This window comes from Lissotriton helveticus, chromosome 11 (genome assembly GCF_964261635.1).
Source record: "Lissotriton helveticus chromosome 11, aLisHel1.1, whole genome shotgun sequence".
Lineage (NCBI taxonomy): Eukaryota > Metazoa > Chordata > Amphibia > Caudata > Salamandridae > Lissotriton > Lissotriton helveticus.
The window spans coordinates 1008365770-1008390268 of record NC_136072.1 but is presented as its reverse complement, the minus strand read 5'-3'; the positions used below and the strand labels follow the sequence as shown (position 1 = coordinate 1008390268).

Below are 24499 nucleotides of genomic sequence, written 5' to 3'. Positions count from 1 at the left end.
CTGAAACAATTGCAATAGACTCGCTTTGCGACAGCAGGCGCGAGACCTAAAAAGGATTTTTAAAAAATCCTTAGAGGAGTCAATTTACCTAATTTTAAAACTTATTAAACTGCTTTCTTACTAAAGCAACGTACCCACTAGCTAACCCAGAGGGATGGCTACACACCAGCTTGGTTAGAACTCGAAACATCTATTATTCCCTCTGGGAATCTTATTTCATTCATTTCAATGGAGAAGGTTACCCTGCCACACTGAAAATACATGATAAACAACATGAGATAGGCCATACTAAAAATAGGCTCTCTCCTGGAAAACAAAATGCACACATCTAACCTAGCCTCTATATGGAATAAGCCTATGATCAAGTTACATGGTCTTCTGATCCAATGGAAGGAGTGGGCATTATGAGGAATTCTCACTATTAACCAATTAGGTTCAAACAAACTCCTGATTTCCTTTGCGAACTTACATCACACATATTCCCTATCTAATTTAGATTTCTATAACATTCTCAATTTAAAGCCTACACCCGAAAACTGACCTACACTGATACCATCATTACCTCAGTTTGCTAGCACACTTATCCAAGCGTGACACAAGGTCTCCAGAAAATATAAATATTTAAGCTCAACAACACCTACACTCATGTAAAACACTCGTGAAAAATGGACTAGGGATTGCCCGACATTCGAGAGCACTAAGCAATGGACCAAAATCCTGAACTCCTATTTTCTGTACAACATTTCCCCAGTTCTGGCTCAAACTAAATTTATGCTGATACAAGAATTTTTTTTACTCCATTTCGCCTGCATAAACTAAGACTAGGAGAAACATCCCCATGTTGGAACTGCAACTAAGAGGTTGGCGACCTTTCAAATATGTTCTTCCACTGTCCATCCCAAGCAAAATATTGGGACGACATGTTTGAGTTCATCAGCACACTCTTTCGAATTAATCCCCGTAGAGAATTCAACTTCCTTCTTACAGGTCCATTTGACTCACACCTAAATAATGAGGAAGATTATCAGTTCTTTTATTCACACTAGTGTGCAACCTCATCCTTAGCAACTGGAAAAACAGCTACTCATCAAAAGCCTGGAGGAACCGGATTTCTTTCAATAGGGGTGCGATAACATTTGACTTCACAGCACCCCCTCGAAAACGAAATCAAGAGCTATTTGGGCCCCACTAGACAACTTGATGGCGAACACAAAACCCCTGTAAATGATGTCTCCTTCGACTTTATGCCAGGCATCAGAAAGCTCATGATTGAAATTATAGTGGTCAAGAAATCACAATTTACAACACCACAACAGAACCCAGTCACTATCCTCCCTAGTGCAAGCTACAGTAATGATCCATCACTGAACTCTTATCAGGTATTATTATAATTGAATATATTATTATTACTGGCCTGCCCTGCATTAATAACGCCCCAACTCTTCGCCAAAGGCTATTTGAAATGAAAATGTTGAACACTGACATGGGTAATGCAGGATTGCTCGGCTCTTAAAAACGAGAGTGGTTGGGCGCTCTATCTCTACAGCAGGGCCACCTCTGTAGGAGGAGGATGGACACCAATGCCAGCCACTTCCCTCCTCTTATCCACTCTCAATATCCATTTCATTCCATGTCCTCTTCACTTCCAAGTAAACTTAGTGGTACCTGTAGGTACTGCTAGCCAACGATATCTTTCCTGTCACGTTTTACTGGAGTTTGCACCATCCACAGCTTCACATGTGACAACTGCGAGTTTCACCTACTGCACCTGGGGTATCTGTAAGAAACCATAAACTGCACTGGTGTGGTTTGCAATACTACCAGCTACACCCATGAGCATTACCAAATATAGCTGGCACCGTCTACGTCATTGGGGGTATGCATGAGAAGTGACAAATGCATCTGCAAGCACATCCATGGTAGCTCCTTTTGGGATCTGGCATTAAAACAGCACCAGATTCACCTGGCAACAAAGATACGTGTAGTAACTATGACTATGAGCATCCGCAAATGGACCTGTGAGCACCACCTGCGGTGTCTGGACGCCACCTTGAACCTATGGGCATAAACAAATTAACCTGCGAACACTACCAGTAGGGGAGAGGTGTGGCGCCGCGGACAGGGCGACTGACGCTGGAATCTGGGGATCAGGGTTCGATCCCCGGCTCCGGCGGCAGGTTAGCCCAGCACCATGTGACTCTGGGCAATAGCTCGCTTAATCTTCCCGACGGCCCCCAGCGCCTAGAGACCCTTACGGGTGATTGTGCGCTTTACAAATGTGGATTATTACCAGTGGTATCTGTGGGCATCAACGAACGCTACTGTGGTATTTGTGGGCATCACCCAGTGCTCCTGCGAGCCTTAATTGTGGCGTCTGTGAGCATCATCTGCCATCTATGTAGTATATAAGCAGCACCGGATTTACCTGCGAGCCCTACAAGCCTGCAGGTGGTGTCTGTGGGCATCACCAGCCGCACTGAGAGCCGCAATGGAGGTGTGTGAGGGTACGAACCACGAACTGCGGGACCTGTAATCACCATCAGCCGTTACAGATGTCAAGTCCTTTTGGAAATCAAAGTCTTCCGAATAAAAAGTGAGGACTGACACCACCTTTAGATGTTGACATCGCTGTGATCTTTTGGATGGAAGGCAAGTGGCGTGGAAGTCAATAACCCTGTAAAAATGAGCAGCCTGGAGTTTTACGCTTATTGTGAGGGTGAAGTCTACCGACCAGAAGAACCGGTGTACGATGCGACATGGCAACGTGTAGATAGATGTCCATGGGAAATGGGTTATTTGATTTTTGCATTACGAAATTGTCAAGAAGGCTCTGACCCTCCCACGCCCAAAGGATTTAGACTGTGAATAGTAACGTGTAGCGTTTTCCATAGAGCTACAAAAAACAAAGCTGCACGTGAGGGCTTTAACTCGCACCTGGGAAAATACCCCGGCTTTGTGAGCCACGCCAAGACCGAAACGACTGTCCCAAGACAAGGAGAGATACCCCAAGCCGTTTAGCTTTGCGATCTTAGCAGGTGAGGCCAAGGATGGGCTTCAGAGAGAGCTAAGTGGCCACAAAGGGAAAGTGGGGGTGTGGGAGAGCCCCGCAGCCCATTCTTTGTGAGTGAAGTGTTTTCTGACCGTCAGGCGCCTCCTTGCCTTGTAAATACGATCAACCTCCCCCTCTTGCACAATGAGGTCATTTCCACCCGACGATCTAAATCATGAGCATATCATAAGCATGTCATGTGCATGTCATGAACATGTCATGAGCATGTCAGAGCCCATAACCTGCACTGCCCCCCCCTCCCGTGACCCCAACTCAAACGAATTGGGGATCTAGACAAGTGCGATGTTTCATGCCATAAGCACACCAGTGCCCTCAGCCTACCCTGTCCCTCGCAATACTCCACTTCCAACCACCTGCAAAGCTTGCCCCTCCCGCGCCTTCACCTTGCACGATGCAGCACCTCCACCCCTCCATACCCTGAACCTGACAACACTACGTAGACATCTGTGCCCTCCCCGTGCTCGAATCTCACCTTCCTCAGCACATAACCTTGCCCAACGTGCGCACGCCCCTTCCAGCGCCTCGGTCTTCCTAGGAGGTGCGCTCTAATCCCCTCACACTGCCAGGGTACACATGCTAGTACCCTCCCACCTACAAGCACTTCCTCCCCCGAGACTGCGCGCATCCTCATCTCACTGCCGTTCCGGGCACCATCCACCCCGCCTCTCGCGACAATGTGCACGCTATCCCACCCCCATTAGAAATACCCTTCTGTCGGATAGATGACGTGCCAAGAGAGCCCCGCCCCGGGTGCCATCATCAGCTCCCCTCAAACACAGGCATATCAGCCCCACAGAACGCAAGCACGCCCATCTTTCCCTTCCACTGCCGTAGCCTTCCTCTTCACACATCGAGTAATCCCCATCCTCCGCTCCATCCCCCTGCACAATGCCCACCTCACAGCCGGGTGTCCTTCACCGGCCCTCCCCTCGCCAACAGCGCCTCCAGCCCCCAAAACAAGCAGCTCACGCCAGCAAAGGCCCTTTCACTCTCTCGCCTAATACTTTAGCCTCCCTCCTCACCCGCCGCGTGCTCTCCGTCCTCCACACCCTCCCTCTGCACACTGCCCGCCTCACAGCCCGCTGTCCCTCGGCAGTCCTGTCCTCGCGAAGAGCCTCGTCGCTGCCTTCAGCACCCATCACAAGCAGCAAAGGCTAGCAAAGACCCTTTCACTCTCACAGCCCAACGCCGAACTCACCTCACCAACTGCTTCACCTTGTCCGTCCTTTCACCGAATCCATCGCACTCCTCAAATGACCTTACTTCCATTCATCCTCTGTCCTTTCACCCACATCCCTTCACCCGCCCCATCCACTCTCCCTTCACTTATCACCAAGAGCCCGTCGCTCTCCAGTGCCCCTTCACCCACAGCTCTCCGCTTCATCGGGCAGCTTTGCTCTCCTTTCACTTTTCACACAAAAGCCAATCCCTCTCACCCGGTCCCCTTGCTTTCCTTTCACGCTGATTCCACTGCTCTGCGCATCCTGAAATGTCACTGACAACACACCGCTCTCATCTTTTCACGCTGGGCCCAGGGCCTTCCTCGTCTTGATATCTCCCCGCGAACACATCGCTCTCATCCATGTCATTTCTCGCAGGGGCCATCGATCACCTCACTTCGTCGATCCTCCCAGACTTAATCACTCTTCTCACCTCCCCCTTTCACAGATCCGATCGCCCCCTCCTCTCGTCTGAAGTCATTGGCTTTCCTAGACTTCTGCTTTTTTCACACGCAGCTTATCACTGGCGTTGTCCACTCCTGTCCTTTCCCACATACATGGCCACTATCTTCACCCGCTCTCCGTTCAGAGCTAGTTACCCGCCTGTCCTTTCACCCTGAGCTCATCACGCTCGTGTCCATCCATAATCAGTTACTCTCTTGTCTTTTCACGCAGAAATCATCAATATCTTATCCTCTGACAGAGCCTACCACTCTCCTGACCTTTCTCCTTCCACCAGCTGTCAATGCCCCTTCACATCCAGCCCAGAGACGAAGGAACATGTAGGCGCAGGTGTTACAGCTGCAGCACCCGCCTTTCTGTAATCGAGGGATTCCCACGATTGCTGGCTTACATTGTGCAGCTTTAAAATAATCGTTCTGGCACTGCCACTAAACAAATTGTTCCAGCACCAGAGACGGCCTCTTTCTGCCCTTCCTCCCTTAACACCACCAGCCCGGTCTCTCATCTCACAGCGAGCACATTTATTATGATGACGGAGTGTACACAAAGCACATCATCCTCAGCCGGTCCTTCCTCCCTTCAAACCGAAGCGATCGCTTCCTTCATTCTCGCATTCCTCTCCGGAGAGCCAATCACAGCCTTCATCCTCGTCTCCGCGTCCCTTCACACCAACCATAACATGTCCTTCCCCTTCACAAAGCGTTCTGATCTTTCTCCTACACCCATTTACGAGTCCCTCACTACTTCCTCTCGCACGGATTACATCACCCCCCCTCACCACTTCCTCTCACGCTGAGCCCCTACCACACCTCATCCTTTCACCTCTCCCACATAGTGTCCATCGCTTGCCTTTTCCTTTGCCCTTACTCTTACCACCCCATCACAGACAGAGGGGCAACTGCCCCCACTCCCCATCTGCCCTATGTCACAAAGAACTGAGCACATGCCTCTCACCTCCTGCCCTACCAACCTTCACAATGAGCCCATCACCCCCTCAACCCTCACAGATGACATCACCCTCCACTCACTCCGCCCTTTCTCTCCTTACAGGGAGTCCGTCACTACCCATCTTCTGTCCTTTATTCCATCACACAGGCTCGCCCAGTCGCCTGCCCTGGCTCTCCTTAGAGTCTCCAGCCCTCCCATCTCTTTGGAGCCCATCACTACCTCTCACTCCACGCCCACTGCACCTTGCACAGTTATTCCTCTCTCCCTAGCACCATCACCATAGCAGTCCAATTCTAGACCCTCAACGCTTGCACTGCTCTGCCCGCTAAGCACCCCTCCTCAGTGGTATAGATCACCCTCGCCCGCCCCCCCCCTCTAATTGGGAGTGGAATCTCCCGGTGCTCCGCGCCGGCAGCTGTCCCCGTTAACCGCTTACCGTGCCCTTCTCGTCCTCGCTCTGGCACCTCTCCCCGGACTCTCCTTCCACAACCAGGCAGACGTCAAGGTATCCAGAGCCCGTTCCAACCTGCGAGCCCCACAGAGCGGCGCGCCTCCCGGTCCCTGGACAGCCTGCTCGTCCCCAGCCCCCTCGCAGCGCCGCCCTCCGCCCGCCTCTAGCTCTCCATCAGCGGCTTCACCCTCCCACCGGAAGAGCAGCCTGGCTGCACGAGACCCGTCTCCTGACTGACGGCGGCTCGGGCCAATCGGGGCACCAGCCCAGGGCAGGGGCTGGTAGAAGCAGATAGAGTGTAGAAAGCGCACTTGAGATAGGTCATCCCTCAGGGATGAGCGTCAGAGCCTCGGCTAGGGGCAAAACAAGATAAGGTTAATTAAGAGAGGCTGTACTGCAAGTGAAATACGTGTAAAATAGATTACAATCACGATGGTGGTTGCATCTTTCCCAGACACAAAAATATGGGTCATTTGCCTGTTTAAAATACTGAAATGGCCTGCACATGATATTTAAATATGTATTTTCTATAAAATCGTCCGATTTAATTTTTACTATAGCCTTTCTCTCTTTATTTCATTATCTGCCAGGGAGCATTAAGGCAGCTGTAGGACACATTTTAAAGTGCTTTCTTGTTACTGTTCAAATTATAGTAGTGATAAGTGGAAAAATACTGGTTTTCAGTGATTATTCTAATTTATATAGTGGGCCAAACACAAAAAAAACCTGCTGCCAATAAAAAAACACAACGAACACACTAACATTTATGCGAAATTTAAATAAACATCTAGGTATGGATTTTGAGCTATTCATCAGAATATTGAAAACCTGTTTTCAAAACGCATAATTTTAGTATTTTAGGTCATGTCTAGGTGATTAACTCATACTGCCAATTGCCAGAAGCATGGGGAGCAGTTGCCCTCAAGTAACCCTCATGTGGAAGGGTCCACCCTCCTTTTTAGGTTTGGCATTAGCCAAGACCTTTTGATTTTAGGAAAATCAAATGTATAATAAAATTACTTATAGGAGCTTTCAGCCAGCCCTCTTCCATTGGTCTGTTGTTGTGCCATTTACATGTTTCTCCCGCCCACTACAGCATAGAGCATGGAGTAAAAGTTCAACCTACTTCAGGCACTGGCTAACCTCTCTGTGAGTAATGTAATTCTATCCATTCACAAGGAGCACATCCACACACAAAGTAGTTCCTCAAGTGCTAGGGACGACAACCCTCATTTGTGATTTTGGGACCCAAAAATATTTGTACCGTTAGACACTTTTTTTTCCAGATTGACAAGGGCATATCAACTTCTCCAAAAATTAAGGCAAAAACAATGACAAAACAAAAAAGCACTGACAAAGTCAAAAGGCTTACTGCCAAGACCAGAGCAATTGGCTTTGCCAATTATTGTTAGCAGTGCTTTTGCTAAGCACTTTTTCTAGTGCAGGAAAAAGTTTTAAAAAAAACTTAAAATATGTGACAGTAAATTAAAGCCTTCCGTAAATTGCATTGTATTTCTTTTTTGTTACTTCTAGATGTGGAGTCTTCGCAGTGTTCCTATACTGACAGGAATACATCTTTTCAGGCTTTCTTTTAGGAACTTGCATTTATTACAATGTATGTATGGGTGACGATAATTGTGAAGTGTTTTTTTTTAGTGTATTTCAAGAAGTATAGGTTAGTTACCTCAGCGTCCATCCTTCCTGCCGCAGTTCCTACAATGTGAGCAGGCCACAAGCCCGGGGTACATGTAGGTGGATGCTGTCCACACCCTATTTTCATAGGGAAGATGCCGTCCTCACTGCCAAGAAATTGGGCCCCGGTGAAATATGCTGAACTTGTCCAGGTGTAATTTTCTGACACTGGGACACATTCAGCAGCGCCTGCACATTATCTGTTTTTCATTCAGAGCAGCATCATGCAAGCGGTGAGGGGGATTATTTCATTTTCACCTTCAGCAAGGCCCAAAACAAAGGCCTGATTTAAAGGGCCATCAGCGCCACCCCCTTTTGTTCCAGTAGTATCCTGGCTAGGAGCTATATGGAGTCTCAGCCCTAGATGTCAGACCAATTGAAGGGAAAGAAAGGCACACAGGTTATTACTTTACAATTACAATTCTCTCGCCTCGCCGCCAAGACATGGAACACCTTCACCATCCACCTGCGACAGACCCAGGACCTGCTGACCTTCAGGAGACTTCTCAAGACCTGGTTGTTCGAACAGTAGCAGGTCCACCCCTCCCCCCCCCCCTCAGCGCCCTGAGACCCTCACGGTGAGTAGTGCGCTCTACAAATGTTTGATTGATTGACTCAAGAGAAATTTGGATTTTGAAGTCATCTTTTGAGTTTGTTCAATTCCTATATAAAAGAGATATGCTTGCACTGTAATAATGTCATATGTATTGGTCTGTACAGTTACAAGAATAACAATTCAAATACTACAGTTTTTTGTATTTTTTTTTTTTTTTATTAGCACCAGTGATCCCATTGTAGGGTAAATTGCTTTGTTTGCCCTAAGTTGGCAGGGTATGCCCAGATATGGGTCCCTTGCTCCCTGTGCCACTGGATTCAAGCTAGCCTGGCTGACAGTGGTGGCTCGCATAGGGCATACTGCGGGGTCGTGAGGCGGGGCGGGACAGGGTGGGGTGTAGTAAACTCGGACATACGACTGAACGGAGGAACATTCCTCCGTACCGTCATAAGTCCGTGTTTACTACTCCCCCAACCTAGCCCTCCCCCGCCTCGCAGCCCTATGCGAGCCGCCACTGCTGGCTGATGAAGGGGGTTACCCAGAAACCGGTCCCTGGATGCTTGTTTCCGGTTAAGGGAAGACCTGGCTTGGCAGTTTGGGTTGGACTGTTCCCATGAGGCACAGGGCCAAAACTGATTTACATATGGCTGGGTCTGAACTGAGGTGGCGGACTGAGCTAAAGAATGATGATGGGTTCAAACCAGATCTGTGACTGGGGGCGAGAGTCTGAAAAGTTTCAGCTCTACGTCCATCATCTCCTTGTGTTTGCTTTATCCCATTATAGGGTGTCAGAGCACTTTCCATCACACACACATCATACATTGACAATGCATTATACAATTGTGTAAATCAATGAACAGGATGTCTTGCATAAGACAATGAGTGTTACAAGGTCTAGCATTCACACATTGTCCTTCATAGCTCACTCATTTAACCATTATTCAATCCTTCAGCGTGCAGCCCGGTGACGTAGTCTGCCCAAATACTGCATATAAAATAAACACTGCAAGAACTGGAGCGAAGTAACACTCCAACCAGACGCACAGCTTCCTCCTTGCTTAATAGCAAACAGTAGTTTCACATCTTGTCCATATTTGAATGAGAAAGAAAGCAAGCAAAGGAAGAAACAGGAGTGCACTTGGCAACCCCCCTGATTTTGATATATTGCATGACTGCCAGTCTGCCAAGTTGCACCCAACGAGGATAATCAAGATCTAGTTAAAAGGCTTCTTCTGGGTGTGTGAGGACCCTAGTTCCGATAGAAGGAATTTCCCCTCCTCTCTTTCTCACCCCAAGAACCACCGAGTTTGTATTTACAAACAGAGGTGGCTTGGTTTACTGTTTTAATGTCTCTTAGGCACTGAAATAAGAGTAACTGAATACCATTAGGTAGTAGCATTTGACTGGGCATTTATGCTGGACCTCTATAAAAAGCCCAACAGTCCCTTCTTTTGTTAATTGAAATCAGTTACAATAACTGAGCAAAAAAACAATGTCTATTAAATATTTATATGTTTGATACTTAAACACATTTTACAAACATTTTACATACTGTGAAGCATATGCCATTTTGTTATAATCCAAAAACTTTCTTTTACTAAAAAAATATTGGAACATAACATATATTTTAAAGTCTTTCTACCATACATACACTCAGAAAAATAATTAATTTACTTAAAAAAGAACCCTAGAAATTCAATGAGAAAAACAAAGGTTAAAATACCTTTAAAGTTCAGTAATAAAAATATATGTTTTCCTCTTTAAAAAGCCTTAGAAATCCACTGAAAAAAACAAAGGTTAAAGTAACGTTACAGGTAGCTTAATTTGTCAGTGTTAAGATTAACGGTTTGAACTACAAAAACACAGAAATTCACCAGTTATAGTAGATATAGTTAGCATGGCTAACTATAACTTGCGCCCCCATCGTGCACTGCTTATCACCTCATATATGACATCAATCATGACATGTTCTATGACATCATTTATGGCATCACTAATGACATCTCAAGTGACATAGTTTTCTGGGTGTCCCACCGAGGCACCCACAGAACACTATGTTGTTGGCCACGGAGTGAGCCTCAATGCCCCAGCAGTCCCAGTTGGCACCCCATCCCGCTCCATACTGGGTGTTGACTGGAGACGGCATCTTTCCTTTGCTCCCGCCTGAGCAGAGCAACATTTTTTTACTGCTCCCAGCAGGCGGGAGTAAAGTGTAGTTCACGGCCAGGGAGAGTGCAGGCAGGGTATGCTCACACTCTCACGGGCAGTGGACCACAGGGTTTCAGGGGTGGGTTCCCCAGGACAATGTGCAGTATCACGCCCCAGGGGTTGTGGTCCTCGGGCGGATACCTGCACGGGGAGGGGGATGCACGGCCCCCTCCCTTTCTTTTAGAAATTTGGCCACAAGTGAGCCCAGGGCCGGACTGGCCATAGCGGGCACCGGGCAATTCCCAGGTGCGCCACACGGGTGGGGGCCGGTTTTGGGCCCCTGAGGCCGTTTTTGTTACAGGGCCGCTTTTGCAGCATAGTACCAAAATCGGCCGAAAACCGGCCCGGGCAAAGTGCTAGGCGGCCCCTCCAACCATCCCGAGTGGGCAGGGGGGCCGGCCAAGCACTTTGCCGGGGCCGGTTGTGGTTCCCAGCCCGGCCCTGAGTGAGCCCCACAGTGGCTCTGGGAGTGGGACTGCACTCAAGCCCCCCTTCCCACATATGGCCCTGGCCTCGCTCGGCGTTCAGAGATGTACCCATGACACCCTATTCAGGAAGCAGTGTGACAAGGCAGAGCTAACTCAGGCTAATGAGGGTGAGCATTAAGTCATCACAACATGTAGTTTAGGTATTTTATTTATTTATGTGTGTTTATTTATTTATTTATTCAGTGCGGTATCACTTGTACTCATCACTGTGCTAGGAAAAAAGAGGATTATTTACTAAGGTTTTGCCCTGGTGTTCATGTGGCGCCTGTGGGCGCAGCACCGCACGGGTGCCTTGGCAAACCTTCGTAAACTTAGGCCATTATGGCTGGAGAGTGAGAAACAGCTCCCCCTTTCAAGTTTCAAACGAAAACGGGCAAAAATGTACACCGAGACAAATAAAATTGATGGGGTTTCTGCACTTTCCAAAATCTATAATTCCCCAGGGTCTAATGCAGAGGCAGAACGGAGGGCAGTGGCAGAGGGTAGGCCCCAGAAACCGAACCCGTTTAGAATGAGCAGTACAGGGCAGCCTCAGCAGGCCCCAGAGAGTACAGCGCTCCAGGAGGTTACAACGAAAGACAGGCACACATGTTACAATAAATCCATAGTCAGAGGTATAAAACACGCTATGTTTCCAATTTTCAAAAGATCAAACTTTGCTGTACTTATTCTGTAAAACCAATATATCAAAATTGTAGTTTATCACAACACCATAACTCTCAATCCTATGAGCGATATTTTGCGGGAATGTTACAAATCTCCCCCAGATGTAGTGTGCTGTTAAAGTACAGCTCTCTCACCACACTCACTCACTCTCTTTACCATCTGCCACCGCCCACTTCTCGCTTTAGAGAACCCGGATCACGTATCCTTTTTGCTTTATCATGCGTATCCGCTAACGTGAGCGAAGTTCACTCATTTCAATATTAACTGTTAGTAAGTCTCTTCACACAGCATATCTATCAAGCCGGAACTGCCTCCTGTCAGTCTCCCGAGCTCAAGCACGTGCAGACTTGGACACTGCTCAAAACCGTTCCATTATATTTATTCATGGTTTCTAGTATTCTGCCGCACGCCACGTAAAGTTCAGAAAGTTTCAAGAAATGCATTTAAAGGCTGATAAAGCATGCAACTTTTTTAGGGCAATTAATTCAGAATTCAAATAAGAGAACAAACAATGAGCTTAAAAGATACCAGCCAGATAGACATATAAACCTCGCAGACTTGAATATTTATAATTATCGCTTAAAATAACTCCCAAATGTAAATGTAAATGAACAGTTATTCAACAAAAGAAAATAATGTAACCCACTTTCCTCTCTTGGACTTCTGCTCGATTTCGTGCGCGATTAAAAACAGGTTCTTGAAAATGAATTCACCCATGCTTTCGGGTTCAGGTCTTTTTGAGCTCGTGCACTCTCCAAAGTATTGGTATGTCTTCTGTGCATAAAGTGGATATGAAGATTGGAAGAGCAGAGTGGATAGACCGCTGGGGGAGAGGGGACCCCGGGACCACTCTCCACAGATATCGAAAAAGGGTTTGACATAATTCTGTGGTCCTACTTGTTTGCTCTACTCTATGTTTATCTATGAACCTTCATTGGATCTGATTACTGAATATTCAGCTGCTGGCTAGAGTGCACACAGGATACGTGGTGTCGCAACAGTGGCACATAGGCAGGGGCACGAGGCAGGGGTGCCCACTATCACCACTTCTGTTTGCCCTGGCTATGGAGCCGTTGGCTCAGCTGTTGCGATCCAGCGGGATGAACTGGGGTATCCGGCAACAGCACAAAACGCATATTGTATCTATGTATGCAGATGAAACACTACTATTTCTGAGAAACCCTGAAGAATCTCTCCCAGGTGTGATATTTTTACTAATATCCTTCGGTCTGACGTCAAGCCAGCCTTTAAATTGGACCAATTCCTGCCTGTCCCAGTTATGCTCCATGCCCCATCCTACTTAGTTAGACACAATTGGCACCCCAGTGCCCTGGGAGGTATAAACGTTCTGATTTCTGGGAGTACAAAGATATAGGGACTAAGAGAGAGACTATTATGGCAATGTCGGGCGGACCTTGAATGGTGCCAGGCAGCCTCTCAGCTTCTGGTCTAATCTTACACTGTCCCCAATGGGCAGGCTAGCAATTGCTATGATGGTGCTAATACCCAAGGTGCTACTTTAATACATTTCTCGCAAAAAAAACAATTGATGGACAGAAAGCACAACAATGCCATACATTCACCCCAGTACAGAGATCTGGGACTAAATCCATCGTTGTTTTGCTCTCTATGCCATTCCGGTTTGAACCCAGCAATATGCAAATCAGTCTTGACTCTGCGCCCAATGGGAACAGTTCAGCCCGAACTTCCAGGCCAGGTCATCCCTGGGCTGGAAACAAGCATCCTAGGGCTGGTTTCGGGGTTTCATCCCTCATCAGCCAGGATAGCTTGACCTCAGTAGCATGGAGAGCACGGGACCCATGTCTTGGGCATACCCGTCCCACTCGGTGATAAACGCAAAAAGAACAATTGATGTACAGAATGCAGAACAATGTCATACATTCACCCCAGTACAGAGATCAGGGCCTAAATCCATCATTTTTAAAAATTTCTTGGCCTCGCTGATACTCCTGCCATTAGATTCTTTTAGGAACTCAATATACTCCATAAAACAACTGATATGAGGATGGGTTAGATGGCAGTTGGCCCTAAGTGTACTCTTTCACCCGTGGATGGATGTGAGCTGGATGCTCAGAACTGTGAGGCATGCAACTGCAGTGGCCCATATGGGGGCTGTCCTCGGGGGTGGGGGGGAGGAGGGAGGTAAGCCATGGGTGGGGCATTGTCCCAAACCCTGGATCCTATTTCATTACACAAGGTGGTCGTGGGCAGTGGTCCTCTGCCTTGCGAGGCTATGTGGGTGGCGAGACCGTGTTGGCAGCGCTACAAAATGAGGGATATTTATGCCCCAGTAATTCCCCTGGGGCTATCCCTGATGTTTAAGGCCTTGAGGCGACAACATAATAATCAAATGATGCACTGATTTTATCGGTGGGTGATGTATTCTGTTAATGTACTCTACATTCGTATGAGACTAAGGGCCTGATTACAACTTTGGTGGTATGGCACTGGATCCGCCCCGCTGCTGAAACACCAAAGCCATGGTCAGACCGTCCACCAGATTAGGAGTTTTCTCCTGTCTGTCTGACTTCTTTTTCTGACGTTTCCACAGCAGTGCCCTGAAAATGGAAATGCCAACAACAGTTCCTGCGCAACAAGTACATGCCGTGCAGGAGCAGGTATGCATGCACACAGGGGGGCACATGCTATGCCCCCTGTGTGCATCCACATGCGGAGGAGGCACAGGGGGCCCTGCAGGGCCCCCTTTGTCTCCTCTTTCTCACGGTGTTCATGGAGGAGGAACCTCCATGTCACAGTGGAAACTGGTAATATGCTTGGCGGGTCCGTGGTGGTCCCATCAAGCATATTGCAGCGTCCTGACTGCCGCAATACCACCAGGGAACGGTAATTCCCTGGCGTCTGCGGCAGGGCTGTGACGGTCCTACCGCCCGAATCGTAAATGGGTGGTTGGGAGACCACCACTGCTGCGCCCCCACGAGTCTGGGGATCGTGGACCGCCAGACTCGTAATCGGGCCCTAAGTGATGGACCTTATTGGGGCTGATCGTAATGAGGTTGTAAACTGGCGCTTCCACTTTGTGTCACCATGTTTAATTCATGGGACTCTTTGTTGATTAAGGGAAGACCTTTGTAGTGTTGTGGGCCCTAGTCCCTCATGGTGAGAAAAGAAGGACATAGAGAGCTGGGTGCTGGGGACAGATGGAGTGTGAGCATGTGAAACCCAGGTCAGTTTTATTAGCAGGGTTACCTTATTGGTGACGCATTTGAGTGGATTGGACTGGGGAGGTGTATGGCACTACCCTTTGGGAGGGACCTGCAGTAAAGCGCCCTCAGGACACTACAACCTTAATTAAGGTGGCGCATCAAAAACAAAAGTGTACATGTGCGGGCAGAGCTCTATGTCCCTGCTTGAATATACTTTCATAGGTTTTGTGGTATTCACAAAAAAGGTGTAATAGTATGCCTAAAAAGTCATAAATGGAGCAGGTTTCCAGGCATGCTACTTCACCTGTCATGTGATGTTTATCCAATATGAACAAGGACGATTGGGCAGCTGTGAGGTCCTTGCAAAACAACCAAGAAATTACAATAAAACAGGCAGACAAGGGGGGAGCGGTCGTTGTTCTCAATACTAGTGACTATGAGGCTGAAGTTTTGAGACTATTGGGAATGCGCACCAACTATCATCCCCTCATGAGAGACCCCACCCCGAGTTGCTAGACATGATCACCAAATTAGTTTCTGACGCTTTGGAAAAGAAATGGATAACACCTAAAGAAGCTGATTTTATTGTTAACAGGAAATCACGCATACCGGCATTTTACATCTTGCCGAAAATCCATAAGCCCCAGCACCCTCCCCCCGGACGCCCGATAGTCTCGGGCATCCAATCAGTCTTGGAACCTCTGTCGCAATTCGCGGACTTTTTCTTGAGGGAAGCTGTCATCACCCAGGATTCCTTTGTACAAGACACGACCGACATCTTGAACATCCTTAAAGATGTTGAGTTTGACACAGGTTCCCAGCTCCTGGTAACTATTGACATCGAGTCACTCTATACCAGTATCCCCCAGGACGCCACGCTGGTGGCAGCGGCGCGGGCACTGGGGGAACTGGAGTGGTTCTATGATACCCCTCCTTCTTTTGTCATGCAATGTATAGAAATAGCTCTGACAAAATTTTTGGGGGGGAGTATAGGAACCAACTGTACTTACAGGTGTCTGGGACATCCATGGGGGCCACATTTGCTCCGAGCCTGGCCTGCATTTTTGTGGGCCAGTTCGAGGCCAATGTGGTCCGCCACTCTTCCAACCCTTACAAGGACAACATCACCTTATGGAAGAGATATATTGACGACGTCCTCTGTATCTGGACAGGTACAGAGGACCGTTTGTCTAGCTTCTTGACATGGCTCAATCAGGCAGATGACAACCTTCGGTTTACGTGGTCTATTAGCGCGACCACTGCGGTATATTTGGACGTGGATATTAAAGCTGAAGGGACTGGGTTAACGACAAGTGTACACCATAAGCCAACAGATAGAAACTCCCTCCTTCACTACCAGTCATTCCATCCCCGAGCCCTGAGGGATAATCTCCCTGTTGGTCAATTTTTACGCTACCGACGTAACTGCTCTGACACGAATACCTTCCTGGATCAATCTGAGGAGTTGATGGGAAAACTGGCAGTGAGAGGCTACCCCATGAAGACTGTGAAAAGAGCGCGTAAAAGGGCTCTATATACTCCGCGTGAAGCACTACTGGAAAGGAATATTCGAACCAAGCAGGAGTGCATTCCAGTAGTGACCACTTTTGATCCCCTGTCTACTCAAACTAGACAAATTATACGTAAACATTGGGGCCTATTGAGTACATCTTCAGATGAAATGCCACCGCCACGCTTTGCGTTTAAGCGAGCACCCAACTTAAAGAATAAATTGGTTCATACTCGTAACCCAAAAATTTCAGTGACTGGCTCTGTTCCTATTGGCCATTACCCGTGCGCCAATTGCTCGGTGTGTTCCCTCACTGATGCCACCTAAGAAGTCACTTTAAATGATGGGAGGACCTGGCAGCTTCGACGCTTAAGCAATTGCAATACCTCGCACGTGATTTACAGACTCACATGCAGCTGTGGTCTGCACTACATTGGGTTAACTTCGCGTAAGATAAAGATACGCATTCAGGAGCATTTGAGCACATTCAAAGCCAAGAAACTCTCCACACGCCTGGTACAACACTTTGTTGAGAAAAAACATGAACCCAGGGATCTGAGATGGGTGGTTTTAGAAAGAGTGCTGGGTGAGTCTCACAACATTGAAAACATACTGGCCAGGAAGGAGGCAAGATGGATTTATTCAGAGAAAGCGGACAAGGAGGGTCTCAATGACCACATTGAATGGAATAAGGTTAGCAGGTACTAACCCCCTGTATTCCAATAGTAAACGATCACCTATGCAATAAGCAGAGTTTAGAAATATATATCTAGCATAGGGATGTGTGAGGATTATTATCCAGGATAGATCGCCCCTGTGTTCGGGTGGACAACCTTGGCTTATACCATTCCTCTTGTTGCTATTCATTGTGGATTGGATTGGGGGACAAATGCTGTAAGAACCTTGTTGCCCTGTGTTAACTTGCAATCTCTGTAATGGGGTGCTCAAAAGACTGCTTAGAAATATGGTTTAGGTTTTTTTCCCCCCCACCCTCGGGGCTATCCAATGTGGATCCGAGTGGGGTACAAATTATGTAATTGTCGTGTTGCCCCGAATCAATGCGTTATACCTGCAGAAGGGTTGCTTTAATCTAACAACCTGTTGTTACAACCCCGTGGCTCATACTATTTAAGTATAAGGGTTGTTTTAAACACAACAATCCCCCTTCTTCTCAAAAAAAAATGTTCATTAAGATTTTTCTTAATTTTTGTGTCCTATATTATGGGTCGTGAAATTGTCCTTTCTCGATGCACCTCTCTCTTTAGGCGAATGCACCGAGTGGAGACAATTAGTAACGATATTTACATTCCCCTAAGAATAGGAATTGAATGAAAACTATATCTTTTGTGTGGAGAGCTATACACTCCAAGATGGCCGACACAGTGCCGCTCTGCTCCGCCTGCAGCTGCACACGGATGTGCGCGATGGGCGGACGTGACGTGCTTGGCTGGTTAAATGATCCAGGAACGCCGCACCCGCAGTCGGTGCTCCTTGAACACCGGTGGGACGCGGCAGCGGTAAGGCGGTCTAGTATCATTAAGGGCGGGCTCTTAATATACGTGTACCGTGGCAGTCTGGAAATCCGACTGACTAACTCGGGGGCTGGATTTGAGGGTTGTCCCTTCTCTGTCACATCGCGATTAATTCGAATGCACGCATATATCACCTGAATGACATCAGATGGTGGGAGATTGAAATGGGTGTTACGTATACATCCTTTTAAATTGCACAGTCGTATACCACGAGAAAAAGACCTTCCCCATGAGATTTAAAGCTGGGCAAGTTTGCCTCGCAGTGATAAGATAACTACATCTACTATCACTCACACTAAGTGAACACCTGCTATGGTTCGGATACTTAGGAACTGGAATTTGAAGGCATTGACATGTGCAATCTTTTGTGTCTCCCCTCCCTGGCATACGTGTATAGAACCCTAACAGTGCGGTGGGTGTTCGCAGGGAAACGTGATCGATTGACACGGTGACCTGGACATGAGGTGTGCTGGTATGTTGGCACATTGCCACCTCGAGGTAATTGTGTTTCAAGTGACTGGTGTGTCACTACATGCAACAAATTATGATCATTGTTGCCCTGTACAGCATTTGTCTTTCTGTTTTTAAGTTTGTCTGTCTACCATTGTTTACCACTACAGGTGTCGAATTGAAAGACACCATGGAATGAATGAAAGGATACACCCCTACAAGCCCTGATGAAGTTGCGCCAATTAACAGCAACGAAACATGTTGGCAATTGAATAGTAGGTTGGTTAAAACACAAACCAATTTTAGTTTGAAAGTCTCACAGCCCAGAAAAAAGGTCGTAGTGGCTAAGTGAGCTTCTCAATTTTATTGATGAGAATCACTTTTTGTGTTGTTTTCTCACGAGGGGTGTGTATGTAGACTTGTGCACAAATGGGAATTATAATTTTTGTTCCTGTGGAGTGAATTGATGTGTGGACTGCACGTTCTGTTTCTTTCCTTTCTTCTTCATTTCAATGAGTGAGAGAGAGTTACCGATGATGATAAGTGGGTAAACTGGTAAATCATCAGCCAGTAACCCCTTTTGGCGGTTCTTTCGTGAGGTGCTCTCTCTCGCTCCTCACATTTTTCTCACTGGATGGAATGTGGGGTTTGATGGTGGTAACTGGTGGGCAGTGCATGTTTTTTAGAAAATGGACACAGTGACATTTTTGGATAAATGAAGTCCTCAGAAAAGGGAAACAAGAAAAGTTGATGTTCCCACAGAGTCACTTTCATACGTGATGTGCCCAGTAGGAGGAGTCTCTTTGTGTATAAATATGTTTTGAAATCAGCCTATTCCCCAGGCAGAATTGTGGTAAGTGCCTAATTCCACACAGTGGGAAAAGCAGCCGATTGTACAAGAGCTGACATTATCTTTCTTTTTTTACAGGGATAACATTTTCCAGGGGAGGAAGCCCTTCCCCTACACCCACAGTAATTCTGGGAAAGATGCATGTGGTGTAATGAGGATATGTCACTGCAGCCTCCTTCCAGAGGGCTGCCCTTACACTTGCCCACATGCATCACTGCAATGGCGATGAGGTTGTCTGAGCTCTGCCTGTCACGTCAGCCCTGGCCGGGATAAGGTCCACCTCTGACTGCAGTGCTGCTGCTCTGGACAACTGATGATCCATGACCTGCAAACTACCCCTTGCTGAGGCTGCTGACATTCCTCCCTGTGTTAGTGAGGAGGGGTAAGAGCAGCAACACGAGGCTGTCCCTGGAGAAGACACATACATTTGGATCATCCCTTAACTAAAGAGGACCTGTCAAGTCAGGCAGCCCAGCTGAAGCAGCCCACATTAGCTGCATTGAGGGCACTGCAGGAGAGTAGCTCACCACCACCAGTAGACAGAAATAGCTGCACCTGGGAAAGCCCTCTACACATGAGGCATATAACTGCCCCCTTCACCAGCAGCACTCAGTACCTGCTGCCTGGGACTGGGATCTGTGCCTGCGTGTGGGGCAAGAAAGAAAGGAAGGCTACCCACCACCTGCTTACTCCAACTGAAGGCAAACTCTTACACCTAATAGTGGGTTCATCTCCCTGCACTAGGTCTCTGAGTTACTCACATTAAAGGCTTCTAGCCTTCCCGTCTCTCTCATCTTCATGCATGGTCTTGTTCTTGAATATGCTATTTCCGGCTTGCCTGAACTTTGGAAGGTTTTTCTGCTTTCCATTTTTCCCTTCTGAGATACTGGGAAGTTCCCAGTCTGATTTCCTTACACTGTGCTTCCAGGGTCTTCCCATATTGGAGCCGGAAATTGTGGAAGCTGGCTAACACCAGGCCTTCTTTAAAAAAAAAGTATATATATTAATTTTTTTAGAGTTTTATATAGCTCAAACTAGACCTGGAGACATCGGGTATCAGAGAGCTTTACATGAGCACCAGTTTCGTTACAGATTAACACATTCATTTTTGTTAGGCTTGGGGAGATTAAGTGATTTGTCTAGAATCACAGGATTTTGAGCGACGTTGCCGAGATTCGAACTCAGTTTCCCAGGTCCCAGGTCGACTGCTCTAGCCCTATGGCTGCATCCTCTCCCATCAAGGAACAAGTTTGCACTTGGGCCCCAAGAAGATTTTCCCTTGACAGATGGACCCGGAAATAAAAAGTATTTCAGATGAATTGTCAGGATTTTACATACTGAGAAGCACTTCATGCCTGAGAATATCAGGAGAGACTCAGGTAAGCATGAAAGACTGTACTAGATGAATATGAGCAAACCCAAGCAGAGAGCAGTACAGCGACTACCCTTGGGGACAATCTTCACAAACATTCACCACAGTCCTAGGGAAGACATAGTTGTTTAGAGTCACTTAGGCAAATAATCAATACATAAATAGCTTTATTCGGAAGTATGGTAACCATAAAAGCACATATAACATTACATCAGAATATATAATTCATAAAAACAAATCAAACAATAATTATATAAAGTTAAAACATAACATTTGTGTTAAAATAAGTTTAGGAAAACATAGACCTAAGAGCTCGTACAGCACATTTAAAAAATGCCCCAACATGCAAAACAATTTCATTATTAGGTAGAGGGATTAACAGTCTAAGGGCGGGCCTGCATTCATTGTCCAGTACTTGGTTAATACTTTTTTTTTATTGATTGAGTCACTAATTCAATACCACCATATCATCACGTGACCACCATATCCTCACGTAAAGGTTTGTTTAGTGGTAAATCAATTTGTCAGGAATTGGTGCATAATCAAACCAAGTGTGAAAATATGTTGAGCTACATGTATGTTTTATCAGTGTTGCTGGGATGTACGACATTACAACGCACGCTTTTACATCGCATGCTTTTACAACGCGAGTTTTACAACGCATACCAACACCGCATAGTGCTTTGGGGCGCTGGATAGTGAATTATTTAATTTACTATTCCAACTCCAGTCCCCGTGGATAGTAGGGAAGGTGTTGGATAGTAAATTAAATATATTCCCTATCCTAGAGATGCGCCCCCCAGCGCAATGCGTTGTAATGGTTTGCGTTGTAAAAGCTGCGATGTAAAAGAATTGCGTGGTAAAAGTTGCGTTGTAAGTGATGTTTCCCGTGTTGCTGTTGTCCATACTGGCTTAAAATGGAGGGGAAGTTGAGTCCAACTGAGTGTGTGATCTGTAAGTTCAGTTTTCTGTTACAATTACAAAACAAAAAAAGTAAAGTTTTAGCGCCCCCTAAACTGTACTGCAGTGCAGTGCACACATGTTCAACAATGAAGCATTGACCTGCCTTGCAATAATGGACACAAGGTTACGAACATGGCTAATTAGATACTGGCAAATTCGATGCACTATGTACATTGAAGTTCAAAGCTCTCACCCTAGGTTTACACAATCTATTCGTTACATCTAACACACATATGACTATGATGTTCAGAAGAGTGCAGGTGGACTTAGGCTGAGCCATACTGCTAAGTGAGAGGCTAGCTCCTGTTAGTCCCCATTGTGCACCGATAGTTTAAATGGGAAGGGTTCAGATGCAGACGAAACTGGCAAAACCTCACAAGATTGTAATCCATGATACTTCTGGCATGAAACCCTCTATTCCTGCAAACAGTTCATTCTTTGATATCATCACAAGAATGACTTAGAAGGGAGAAGAGTTTACAAGCCTCCTAGTAGGGCAGCCATTTGTGAACTGTTAGCGCCAGGACACTCCTGCCAGAGTAGCTGTGCCCTCTATAAGCACCAGTCATTCAATCAAATGCCTGTTTTTGTCCACCTATTGAGGTATGGCTTAAAATGTTTTCAAATTCTCCCTCTCGTGCACTAGTCAGTCTGAACTGAGATTCAGGTGCACATCTTTGCAACAATTTAGTACATCATTGTGTACTAATTCTTTGCACACAATATTTGTATCGTTTGTAGCACAGAACAGCATGCTAACCTCAGTTGTATTATGTTACAGTGGTATTAACCTCTACCGCGCTACCGCGTTTTCCCGCTGTGCGCTGGAATTTGAAAAATGTGCGGTTTGTGACAAAGCCAGCTCGTCATCCGCGTAGCGCAGGTAACGCCCATGCCGAGCTGGCTTTGTCATCAGCGCTGAAGGGGTTAATGTAGCACTTTCTATAACCTTCTAAGGTATAAAGCGCTTTCTGGGTGGTGCGATTGCATTATTTATATAGCGCTTCAGACCTATGATGAGGTGCTCTGTTTTGCAACAGGTTTCTAGGCACCCTTCGTAGTGCATGGTATTGTTTGTCCTCCATGATACATGATGAGTGAGATGCTTGAGGTTGGTGGGAGCACAGTGCACATACTGTTGTGCATATGTGGGGCATGTAATGGAGACTGTGACAAGATATGCCAACATTTGATTGGGTGGTATCAAATGTAAAGCCGACCACTGGATCATTGCATCAGTTTTGTTAATAGGGTGCATTGAGTACAGCCAGTTGTAGTAAAAGAGACCCAATCCGGGGGAGGTGAACACTGTGCGCATATTGAGCGCATCCAACAGTGACATAAGACATACCTAGTGGCATTGGAATAGGGTGACCAAGCGTCCCAGATTTGCCCGGACGGTCCCGGTTTTCAACAGTTGTCCTGGCAGATTTCGGTAAAAGTGGCTCATGTCCAGTTTTTTGAGAGGGTAAACTGAAAACAGTGGGAGGCACTTTTTCAGGTGTTCCAAAGGAGGGTTAGTAAGCAGCTGCTATGAGTAAGCTATTTAATTAACAGGTATGATTGCTGGTTTAAAAATTACATTTTATTTATTGTCTTAGTGCCTCTTCTATGTTTCTATGGGGATGAGGGTTGTCATTCTTTGCCATTTTATTGATGTCAATTTGTAGTCCTTCTTCTATTTTCGTGAAATGTCCCGGTTTTTGGGTTGCACGATCTGGTCACCCTACTTTGGAACAAATGTCAGAATGGGGGTGCTGCTATCAAAGATACATTATTGAAGCCCTAAGGACAGAACAAAATCCCAGTGTTTCACAAAGAACAAATATATCAGATGAGCAACGGCCAATCACAGGAGAGTGGTAAAGGTGTGGTAATTAGCCAGAGGTGCATTTTGAAGTAAACCGATGCAAGTCTATTATTAAACCTTGGCGAAGTAGCACGCTGCCATTTGCAGCACATTTTCCATTGAAGTGGACAGTAAACTGCACTGACATGCAGCTTTACTGATAACATGTATAGCACACAAACAATAATGTGTGTGGAACTGGGATTCAGCAAATGCTTATCATTTTCAAGTCACCAAGTGTCTTGATTTGTTTTAATCCTATCAAAATCTTCCTCTACATCGCACTTCAGAATTACATTTTTTTTGCTTTATTTATGGTTTCATAACTGCTGAAATATTTTGAAATATATTTACAAATGTAAATTTTTTGTGTGTTAGAAAAAACTGACCTCTTACATCCTTTCCTCTCCAAGCAGCTACGTGTCAGAAGACATACATACAACTTCTGTTCAGTAGCGGCAGTTGTTGGGGACGAGTGGCAGGGCAGGCGGAGAGGGGGCGAAAGGGTTGCGGAGGGGCCGGGGGCTTGCCTGCACCTAGCCATGTTGCGCCTATCTGGTCCTCTTCTGCAAGCGGCGCATGCTCCCAGAATGCCCTCCAGCCAATCCTGAAGCTGCTCTTACGCATGAGAGCAGCTTCAGGATTGGTCTGAGCGCCCTCGATTTGCGCTCCAGGACAGACTGTGAGTCTGTGCCTGCTCTCTCCAACCCAGCTGCGTTGCTGGGTTGGAGAGAGTTTTCACTGCGCATGATGGTTTGGCTGGCGTGACACCGCCAGACAAACCATCATGAACAGTGAAGGGAGTGCACATACCACTCCCCTCAGTGCCAGTCACTCCCAGGCACAACCCCCAAGACTCGACAGTGTAAAGGTATTACATTAATAAAGGTAAAATAAGAAACAAGATTAATTTAGGAGATCGTGTGCATGCTTACGTAAGATCCAAGTGCATAAGTTCATGTTATGTTATCATTGTTATGTTAAGACCCCAAAACATGAACAAAATCTGCGACTATTGTGCCTGTGT

At 46.6% G+C, this 24499-nt stretch overlaps 1 protein-coding gene across 3 annotated transcripts in view; it reads right to left on the bottom strand.

The window, feature by feature from the left end:
• Positions 1–24499, bottom strand: part of CORO1C (coronin 1C) — a 444982-nt gene that overhangs the window by 325561 nt on the left and 94922 nt on the right. Inside the window, exon 1 of one of the 3 annotated variants that reach the window (XM_078667405.1) lies at positions 6137–6368. The exons of 1 other annotated variant lie outside the window; for it this stretch is intronic. The gene's annotated coding sequence lies outside the window, so the exon portion shown is untranslated. Of the gene's footprint in view, positions 1–3542; positions 3605–6136; positions 6369–24499 lie in introns of those variants that run through there. One more of the 3 variants, XM_078667406.1, reaches the window with a different exon arrangement.